At 39.7% G+C, this 11,775-nt stretch overlaps 1 protein-coding gene across 1 annotated transcript in view; it reads right to left on the bottom strand.

Annotated features, from left to right (window-relative positions):
* Positions 1-11,775, bottom strand: part of LOC109392502 (type II inositol 3,4-bisphosphate 4-phosphatase-like) — a 285,313-nt gene that overhangs the window by 268,324 nt on the left and 5,214 nt on the right. The gene's annotated exons all lie outside the window — the stretch shown is intronic.

Raw genomic sequence — 11,775 nt, 5'->3', positions numbered from 1 at the left:
CTCACTGCAGCTGCTGGCCGCTCACTGTGGCTGCTGGCTACACACAGTAGCCCACGGCAACCCACCTGCCGTTGCCGGCGACTCGGGGTAGCCCAGCTTCAGGTTGAGCTGTTGTTCAGCATCTTGGCTGTAGAGGGCAGTGTCACTGGCCCTCATATGTGGGATCCGAACTGCGGCCCTCTGGCATCCCAAGCCAGTTCTTAACCAGCGCGCCACTCGGCCGGCCCTTTCCCAGGAATTTTAAGACAGTAATCTTCTGAAGACTAGGATCTCAACCTCTACAATTCAGATCCCCTGAGCAGATTCTGACAATACTGCTCATTCCCAGGGCACTGCATTCCATGACAACTGTGTGGAGTAAATGACAGAAAGCACAATGTGCCCGCCTCATACTAAAAGGCTATTTGTTAGAAAACTATGACTGCATATCATGCTGAGCTGACTTATGGCCATTAACTACATATCCTTCAATGTTCATTCTGTATTCTCTGTAGAATCTTTAAGAGTTTCTAATGGCTCTTCACCTGAGTTAATGATCATTATTACAAGTATTTGGAATGAGTGGGCCCCAGGAAGAGAATGAGGGGGACCAACAGCATGGCAGAGTGGAGAAGAAGATGACTAAGAATATTCTGGAAGTGAGAATAGCTCCTACCCCCACCCTGAGAACAGTGATGTCTGCTAGTGGTGTCTATTATGTAGATTTAAATTGTTGGCCAGGCTATGCATTCCATGGTTTCCTTTTAAACCTAATATTAATCTAATATTAAAATTAGCTTCTAGCTGTTACTTAGCACATAACAACTGCTATGTAGTTAGGTTTGTCCCCAAAACACATTCATTACCAGCCTCAAAAAAAAAAAAGCCTTTTAGAATCTATATTCCCCAAATACCTAAAGAGTGAGCAGCATTTAGTTTGGCTCTTTGGGAAAATTCTTTCTTGATTTTACCAGACTGTGACCCCTTGCAGGTGGGGCCTTTCTCTTATTCACTAGTCTAACCTTTGCACTAGTAAACAGGAGGCATGCAATAAATGTTTGCTGAATTGAAAAAAAAAAGTCTCTAATTGATTGAATCTAGTGTCACATCTTGCCCCTGTTCATTTTACCTTATTTTCAATGGATCAAGCCTATTTTCTGTAATTTTCCTCATTTGATATTGTTCCTTTGTGTTCTCTTCTCTGCTATCTCAAACATCCTCTCTAACATTATTCCCTCATCACTCTGAAAGGTGAGGTCGTCGAAGTGATCATTTGTATATTCATAAGACTTTGGACTATGGTCAGGGATACCTCTCTCTTAACAAACCACAGCTTCTCCCTTCACTTAAGTAACCATTTTTAAAGTCTTTATATAAATGAAACAAAAATGTGTTATTTTCCCCTTAATTGTCATGTGGGAGATTTTAATGAACACACATTTCCCTACAGAATACGTGAATGATGCATAGCTGCTAGCATAAGCAATGTTTTTTTGGGGAAAAAAATGTATAAAAGTTGGTGTGGCAAACATGATTTAAAAACTTGGAATTGTTATTTTTTCTTTTTTAATTTTTCTTCTGTTTTTTAAATCCCTGAGTTCAAAATATTAATGGTCCAAATTCAAAACGTGACTCTTCCAAGGAGAATAAGTATATCCACATAACTTGAACAAACAGCATTCATTTTAGGTTTCCAGAAAGTCGGGATAAAAAGTAATTCAGTGGTTAAGGTTGAAAATAAGAAATCAACCCAAGGAATCAACACACACACACACACACACACACACACACACACACACACACACGAAATAAACAAATAAATAAACCCATCCTAATGAAAGAGTTCCTTAGACATAGTAAAATAATGCTAGATTTTTTTGGCCCTATACTACAAAAATAAAATGCTAACATCGTACAGATGTTAAGGTTGTTCCCACTTAAGATTATCTATGAAGCTGGCAAAGAAGATGGGGGTGGGAGCCGGAAGCACGATTTACCGTGTACTTACCATGTGCCAGGTGGCACTGTGCTTACACTTTTGTTAGCTCACACCCAGAACAACAATGTACTTAATGCCGCCTCATAGTTCCATTAGTTCCATAGCTATATTTTTAACTCATCAGTCAAATTTGCAGAACACAACATATGGTTCAATGATGAAGACTGTTTTTTATTTGTTTATCTTTTACCAACAGCTCAGTATCCGGCAGCCTGAGTGGCTATTTCATCAATAATGCCATTCCGCCCCCTCTGGTCTTCTGCATGGATCAGTGGTGATCACTGCATGATCCTTTGTAACAAGCATTTTAAGACTCTCAACACTCTGATAATAGAATTCAAATAAAATTTGAGGAAAACATGAGATTAATGCCATCGGGAGGAAGCAGATGACAGTGTTATTGGGGAATATATGTAATAATTTGCCAGAGGGAATTGAAGAGATTTTGTTACAGAAATACGGTTTCAGAATTCTTGCTACACTGAGAGCTGAGCACGACTGCTCCTAAATTTCATTACAATGGACTCACTTATAAATTAAACTGACTTCTTTGATGTAAAAAGCAAGATTTGGATTGTTGGGAAATGGGTTCTGAAATAAAATTGGTCATTTTTCCCCCCAAATAACAGAACACTATAAAAACATGCCGCCATATTTTATATGTATCTGTATCTGTATGTGTTAAATGAAAACAGGCTGGCCTTTCACCCCCCCCCAAAAAAAAAAAAGTGGCTCAGTAGATTACATTCACTTCTTCAGTTGGTAACATTATATGTATGAAAATAAACTACCCACTCAGACCGTTTGTCAGTTTAAGTATCATTGAAGAATCTAGAGAGCAAGGCTGACGGAACCTCTGCCTGGATCAACGATGTTCTGGAAAATGCTCTCTGATTGTCCCTGTTCCCGAGATGCCAGCTGTACAGAAGACAGCATATTTACATATGAAAAGAACAAATTTGGTTTAAATCACTATTGTCAGCACCAGAAGACTCCCATTCTCCAGCACGTCTGTCCCCTGCCCCTTCAGCTTCTCTCATGTCAAGCCTCAGAAAATTCTATTCTGTCTTATTTTCATGAGTAGTGCCTGCATGGCTGAGACTTCATCCTCAAGCCACTGAATTAAAATCAAACCTGTGCCTGTGTCTCTTCTGGTTTGATATCCCACGCTATATGCGGTGAACCCCAAACTGGCCTGGCGTCATCACCTACCGCTGCATACAGACTTGGCTCTTCCTGTGTAGCCTCCAAAGCCACTTCACACACAAGTGCTTGCAGCACTCTGCTGTTCTTTTCAGCAGGAACATATGTGCTGCTTAACAAAGAGTTACAATGACATTCCAATAATGGGAGCAGGTCCCTCTGCATACTAAAAGAAACACCGTGAGTCAGTCAATGGAAATCTGTAGTGTCAGAGCTAGGATCACAGACGTAGAAGAAACACAGGGAATAACCTTAAGGCTTTTACCCGCCCAAGATGACAACATTTTTTCCAGAACGACCAGTTTGACATGAGAGGCAACAGGTTCCCCAATCAGGACAAGCACAGAGCCCATCAGTGGATCCGGCAATGCATGTGGGTTAGTGGGAAGGGGCTGATTCCCTGATTTACTTCGGAACCTAAAGGTGAGGCCATTGTGGCTGGTGGGGGCAGTTAGAGGAGGGGCAGCAGGAAAGGCAGGGCCCCAGTCACCAAAGATGGATGGCTAGGAAAGGTGCACTCAAAGTTGTTGAACTCCAGCTGAGGACACAAGATGACATCTAGGAGGTATTTGGGAGTTTGAGGGAAAGTAAAGGACATAAGGACTTGGCGGCTTGCCTTCAGGGGTTGATACACTCCTGAGGACTCAGAGGGCCATTTGTATGGACAGGATATAGCAAACAACCTAGAAAGCATTGTTCAATTTGGATGATTTCATACACAACACACTGACTCATGGTCTGGGTTTCACCAAACCCTGACTTGAGGCACTTTTTAGACATGCTTTCCCAAACCAACATATTTTAAAAGAATTGTGTTGTATATATTGTACCTAACGCCTTACATTTTAGAAGGTGGTGCTTAAATTCAGGTAATTTTTTTAAAATTTCAGTAACATTTTTTTTTCCTATAAATGTATTGGACTTAGTAATTACCTGTGGAATTAATAGTTTTTTAAAAATGAAATTACTGTCCTTCTGATGACAAATATTTTAGAAATCAATTGAAAGTATTAAATCACAGCCACAGAGTAGCAGATAAGGGGAGAAAGGGAAGAATGGGAGTAATATAATAGAAGGTTCTGGGGGGATAATTAGCATCTCATTTTATTGTCTCCATCTAGAACATTTTTGGGGTAGGACAAGTTTTGAAGAGCTTGAAAGAGATAACTCCCATTTTTTCTTGAGTCTCTTGAGTCAAGCATATGTCTGATTTTCCTGCAGACGAAAGAAAATCTCCATTTTCATGTTCAATGTAGGGCTTCCATCATAAGACGGTTGACTCACAGGAAATAGAACAAGGTTGGTACAGATAAGCTAATGCTAGAAATGACTAGTGACCCATGAAACAAGAGGAGGAGGATGAGTGAGTCTAGAGCTGAGAAAACAGACGTGGGCTAGCTGGAGGGCAGAGAGGGTCTCATTATTTAAAACAAAATCCACAAGTTTAACACTATGTTGAAACAACGTCAATCAGACAAGTGGTTCTGGGACAGCCAGAGTTTGAAGGGAACAAAGAACAGATGCCTCACAATATTTGGGATTTCCAAGGAGAGCAGTTCAAATCTAAAGCTCAGCAGAGTGCCTGCTAGGTGACTGGAGAGTGCTTCAGAGCCCTAGCTATACAGGAAGTATCAGGGCAAAGGAGTAGTTTACACTACCCACATTAAATTAAAGAACCACCTTCTCAGCTCTTCCAGGACACATGGTAGGCTAAGTAAGAGAAGGCTATGAGATACCTTCTATTTGAAGGTCTGTCTGTTGCACTTCTTACTTCCTCTGTAGTAAACAGCCAAAGGATTAGGGTCATAGGTTCCAGTCTTGACTGGGGGACAGCACAGCCCATGCTCTCAAATGCTGCCCTTGTACTGCCTTCTCTCAGGGTTATGTGTTGTAGGCGAAATGCGAGCTCAAACCTCTGGACCCCAGTCCATGTCTACTGTTCAAGCTATCTGCTCTGCTTCTTGCTATCTGTATACATATGTTCTTAAGAGCACCTCTGTAAGAAAATTACTTGCTTTCTGATGCTATCATAATACAGAAATCTTGCAGTGACTTTTTGAAGAATTTGAGGCATAAAATCCGACACAGGTAAGCAATCGTCAGCTACATAGTCTAGTTACAGAACTCATTTTTTCTGTTCAGCCTATGACTGATTCTTCTTTCTAGATGAACCTCAAGGGCAGTAAAGCTCTAGCTTTCCTGATAGAACTTGCTAACAACAAAATATCAATGGTTAAACAATCATATTCATTGGAAATGTTTACATGGATTGCTTTTTACAAATAATTATATTAGTAATAATTACAAAACATCACAAAGCGATATCTAAATATATAAATTTATTTTATGAAGAAATGTGACAGGAAAAAAGCAATGGCATCCATGTATGCATTCAGTTCATGGATATTTACTGACTGTCTAAATATGCCTAACATGATTCTAGGTGACAGTTTCATAGCAGTGAACGAGAAAACAAGTTCCCTATTTTATGGGCCTTATAGTCTAGCGGTCTAGTGGGACATGAAGTTTAAAAATATAGTTTAGTGAGAATTTTAAACAGGGTGATTAAATCAAGAGGTTTGGGGGGGAGTCTGGATTAGGAAAAGCTTCTTTGATGAGGTGACTTTGAGCTGTGACCTAAAACTTACCAAGGAGCCAGCTTGGGTGGGGGGAGGGCAACAAATGCAAAGACTCAAATGTTTGGCCTGTCTGAGAAGCAAAAAGAAGACCAAGGAAGTCGACAGAGAGTGAGATAGATTAGCACAGGTTAAGGTGATAATGGCCTGATTAACATCCTTGTGGAACGTGATAAGGTATTCTGATTTTATTCTGAGTGAAATGGAAGCCACTGGAGGATTTTAACTAGGAAGTGAAGAAATCACAGTGATATTTTTAAAAGATTGCTGTGGCTCTTCTGTCAGGAAGGGATTCTGCCTAGGCGAAGCAGATGCAAGGAGACCCACGAGGGCAGCCCTAGCTGACCTGGGCGAGAGCTGATAGCACTTTAGAACTGAATGATAGCCGTGGCAATGGAGACAGGTGGTCAAATTCAGAATATTTTTTCAACACAGAAATGATAGCACTTGATGGATTTGATGTGAGATTTGGGAAAAAAGATAAATCAAGAATATTATAGTTTGGGGATTTGTGTAACTGAGTAAATGGCGATGTATTTTACAGAGATGGGCATCAAGAGGAAACGCAATGTTTTTAGGGACAAGAATGGGAAACAAAAAATCAGGTTTTAACTATCTTAAGTTTAATATACCTCTTAGATGAGCAACTAGGGATATCTATTAGCTAGCTGGGAGGGAGTAGGGAGCTCCATGGAAAAATGAGGGCGAGAGTTACAAATTTTGGAAACAGGCCCATAGATGTTATTTAAAGCCACAGACTTTGAAATTGCTTAGAGCAAGAGGGTGGCTAAGTTTTATGAGTCCTGGGATAATTCTGAATTTGGGCAAGTTTTGACCTGGGAATGCCTTTTTGCTCCAACTGACTTCTGCCACCTATCACTGGTCACTGACAGCCGAGGGCATTCTCTGTCATGGGTAAAGCAGGGGTGATGCAGGAGGAAGGGGCAGAGCACTTGAAAAGCTTTGGGCTTTCTAGTACCAGACACATGACCGCAGGTCCGTCACTTAACCCCTCTGAGGATCCATTTCTTCTGTTGTGAAATGGGGAGAGCATCACTTTTTCCAGCTGCAAAAGGTCAAAGTCCAAGTAAGACGCATTTGGGAAAAGGCTGCTGTGTATGATGGACATGACAAGGGGCTTTAAAAAAAAAATTCCGTGCTCCTAGGACCCTTCTCTTCCCCATGGCATGGTTCCCAGATGGCCTAGGATACATTAAGATGCCATCTGCTCAAAAAGTAGGCTGGCTGACAAATTTCAGCCACACAGACAGCAGCATCATAACCTCGGTGGCTTTGACTTCACATCGGGAAAGCCACCTAATGAACAAAGCCCCCAGGTAGTGCCGATTCCTCAGTTACCCATCCATAGCAACAGATGCTACAAAGGTAGATATGATCCAGCGACCAGGCGCTCTCAGTAACTAGACACTGGAGGGAAGAAAGTAATTAGGCAAATCATACAGAAAGAGAAGGAAGCTGGATGGGGCATGTTGATTATAGATAAAAGACACAAATAAAGAAGTTAGAAAGTGAACGTTAAAAAAATAAATAAATAAACCTCTAATTTAACAGATGATTTGCTAAACCTATGTGGGACCATCAGTTTAGGCCTATGAAGTTAAACCTGGTCATAGACCTCCTTTAAAGTTCCTATGATATATTATTCAGAAAGAAATGTGACAAGAAGAATAGATATAATTTACCGCAGCAAAATTCAGTTACATGGTACAGTCATGACAAAAAGGAAGTGGGAAGGAGTTTGTGATCTTATATGCTTCTTGTTTATTAACTGATGTCAGGTATCTCAACCTCTTAAAGGGTGCCAAGCTAGAATTTAGACCAGTGTCAGTAAGGATAGACTACCTTTCAACTGCAGCACACATTACATCATGAGTGCCCAGACACTACTACCACATGACAGGCCTATTAAGAAGCTCTAATTGGTTCATTTTCTCGTCTTTCAATTAAATCTCTATTTATTTCAGCAATACAAAAGCATTATGCCGGTCTTAAGATAACTTTTTGTTGTCTTCCCTTTTCCATTCCTGTACTTTTAATAACCAACCACAAAGAACATGGTCTTTGGAGTTAAAATCTATATTTCTCCACTTCCTAGCCTTATGACCTTGGGCAAGTGACTGAACTGATCTATGAAATATGAATCATGGGAAGTCTGTTGTAGGAGCAGAGATAAAAAGTGAAAAGGGTACGGCCCAATACCTGGACCTCAGAAGGAGTTCAATAAGTGATAGCAATTATTGGGTTGTCAGAAAATTCCTAACATATTTTTTCTATGTTTTTCGTTGCAAAAATGCATCATGACTTTTCCGACACCCCAATATTATGCACAAAAATACAATGTCGAGAACCCCTGCTCAAGGAAGTACTCACTGAGGGTGATGAAGTGATTCACCCAAGGTTATATTCAAATATTGAAGGTCAACGTATCGTTTAGTGTGTGTCAGATACTAGTTTAAGTGCTTTATGTATATTAACTCATTTAACCCTAACAAGAACCTTATAAGGTAGATATGATACCCCTCCCATTTTACAGATGAGAAAACAGAGATTCGGAGACATTGTATAATTTTTCTAAGGCCACATGCCTAGGTAACAACAAAGACAGGATTCAAATGCTAGCAGTCAGCTTCACACTCCCATCTTTAGCGGGCCAGCTATATTGCCTCCCCACTCTGATTATAGACTGAAATCTGAGCCTGAAATGCAAATCCATTACTATTAGTTGACTATTATTTTTGTTGTTGTGCTGTTAATAAACGGTTCTGAAAAATGCCTCCTCAAAAGCACAGTCGGCCCTCCATATCAGCAGTTTCACATCTGCAGATTCAACCAACTGCAGGTCGAAATCAGTATTTTCCTTCTGGGGGCTGGGAACCTGCAGAGGGCCAATTGCATTGTTCTACACCATTTCATATGAGGGACTTGAGCATCCATGGATTTTGGTATCCGAAGGGGTTCTGAAACCAATACCCTACGGATACTGAGGGATGGCTGTATTAATTGCTAGTTGCCTGATGCTATCAAAATTAGCTCAAAGACAGACATATTGCGGAGATTCTTGTGTGTGCAAAAACTCTGCATAGGCAGGCAATTGCCAGGGGCACGGCATGGCTAGAATCTGTGGTGTCCATCTCAGCGTGGCCCCAGCCTTCTCTGAGTTTCATCTAACATAGCCCCAATGCCAGTAGGATTCAATTCATCCTGGCCCTAAATATAATTTACTAGCAATAAGACAATGTTTACAGGCTTGTGTTCATTTAGAATTTTAAAACAAATTCCTAATATGTGTGCAACAACTGTAAAATATTGCAAGAGGATTTCTAGAGACATAATTTATTTTTAGAGTGAGATGATAAGTGATAAAGAAGGAAGGTTAGATGAGCATTAAATGCATCCACTTGGAACTCAAGCTCAAGGATTTTGTTTCATCTATTTAGCTACTCCCTTTGCCTGAATTGCCTGCTGTTCACCTCCTAAACCAACTGAAATCCTGCTCCTCCTTTCCGACCTGGTCCAAATGCCACTTCCTCTGAGATACTGTTCCTGACGCCACCATTATATTTAATCACTGCTTGGTCAATACTTCCACAGCTCCTGGCTTATGCCTTTATTTTGCCCTGATCACAATCTGCCTGGCTTTAGAGCTGTTTGTCTCCACCACCTCCTGGAAATGGTGGGGAAGCAGGAATCAATAAGGAGTGGGTTTGACCTGATGGTTAAAGCAGGAGTTTCAGAATCAGACACAACTCAACTTGGATCTTGACTGCCATTCAACTTCCATCAGACCTTTGGAAAATTGACCACTGGGACGCTCAGATATTTTACCTCTCAAGTAAAGATAATATGAGTGAGCATGCTCTGTACTCAGACTCCTTGGTTCAAATTTTGGGCTCATTACTTCAATTCATGTCTAAGTTGCTTTTCCTATAAAACAAGGATGATAGAGCAATTATCTCTTAGAGAAAATTAAAGTAATTGATTTATGTAAATTATTTAGAACAAATAAGCTCTCAAGAAATGTCAGTTATTTTTAATGTGACTATCCTGTACAGTTATGCTGAGGAAAACATAGCATACTGTCTATAAAGAGGTAAGCATGCAGAAAATGTCACAAAAAAAAACCCCAAAAATGGTACCTATGACTGTGCTGTTACTGTGCTCTCCCAGTACTTTGCACAATGCCTTGTCTTTAGAAGACCTCCCCCCGCCAAAAAAAAATATATATATATTGTTCAGTGAAATGTTTACTGTAAGAATCCAGAACATGGCAATAAATTTATAATGAGGCATCGAGATAGGGTCAGCACAGGCCTTGTCTACTTCTTAGCTGTTGCTTCTCTCGTTGCTTCAAGATGATCTAGCAGCTTGTATGAAGAATATTTTTATCAATAGATTAAGTACAAAAATGTACCTCTGTCCTTGATATTCCCTTTACTGGCCCTGCATACCATGTAGATGGTAAAAATACTAAAGAAGATATACTAAAATCTGCCATTCTCCCTGTGGAGCTTTACACAAGCCGGACCTTTATCATCATTTATAGAAACACAGGCCAGCAGAAGAATAGCAGTGTGAACATGGGAGAATTGGTAAGTTTGGCCTCCTAAGGTTTTTTTTTTCTTTCAGAGAGACACAAGAAATGACGGCTAATTTATAGCAACTCATAAAGTCTAAATGGACCTGACATGCAGGTTAACGAAGGCCCAAGCAAGCTATAAAGGCTGTGTCTGTAAATAGATGCGACTGTTTGTGCAGCTTATCAATGTGGGCACATTTTTATATATATTTTCAAATCCTGAACACAGAAAACGGATCACATGATTTAGATGACTTCTTTTTTTTTCTAACAGGGCTATTAGAAATAAAGACTCTCTATATACAAGATCCAAACTCAATACACATAATCTAATATGTGATCCCAGAGAGGAGTAAAGTATTTGGAATCAGCACTCCTAGAAAGAGCCTTAACAACCAAAGAGGTAATCTCTCCTTATTTAAAGCCCCTCTAATATTTGCAGTAACCTAGGGGCATCGTGTCATTGTACCCATGACACAGTGTGATAAAACTGAAATTTAATCACTGAACTCTGGGTAGCACACATGGCATTAGTGCCAATTGTTTTGAATGTATGCTACATGTCGTGTCCTTATACAAATATGAAAATATATCCTTATAAGCATTCTACTGGCTCTGGACATAGTAAATGGAAGTACATGACAATAAACATTATAAGCATAACCAGAGGGATGAACTTAAGAAATAGTTCATAGAAATTACTTTTATATCACTGTCAATATTAGTCTTCTCTATTCATTTTCAACAATGGTTTCAAGAAAGAAATGCCAGATTTTAAGAAACCATCCCTCTTCTTAAATGCCAGCTTTGTTGAAATGAAAACAATTTTATTAAGCTGTAAGCAAAATAAGCATTCTCTGAGGGTTTTGATTATTTCTCTTTGTGAAAATAAAAAGGATTTCAATACACTCAAATGAAACAATGAAAGAAATGTGGAGGCAGAGTTGCATTTGTAAGGGTGAATTATATAATTTAAATGCAGTCAACCATTAGAAATACAGTTGATGATGGACACAAGAAACTCATTTTTCTAGTACATGCCCATCTTGTGCTAGCAAGATATTTTTAGCTAATTAGTTTGCTCAAATGACTCTCCTACCCCATTTGCTTGACTAAAGATGGAGCAGGGGAACTTCAGCAAGATATAGTGATTTTATGGTGGCATACAGACAAGGCAGGAACAAGTCATTGATGGAAAATAGCTTATTCAAAGCAATGTGACACATAGCAAAATTAGTGTGGCTGTTTTCCCAAGGTAAAAAAAAAAAGCCATTGAACTTCTCAATTTATTTGAATACTTTTGTAAAGACTGGAGAATCGAATAGTATTAAAAATTTAGTTGGAAAATTAAATGGAAAAAA

This window comes from Hipposideros armiger, unplaced genomic scaffold (genome assembly GCF_001890085.2).
Source record: "Hipposideros armiger isolate ML-2016 unplaced genomic scaffold, ASM189008v1 scaffold_333, whole genome shotgun sequence".
NCBI classification, from domain to species: Eukaryota; Metazoa; Chordata; class Mammalia; order Chiroptera; family Hipposideridae; genus Hipposideros; species Hipposideros armiger.
Note: the sequence above shows the minus strand (reverse complement) of the source record. Positions and strands in the feature narration are given on the sequence as shown.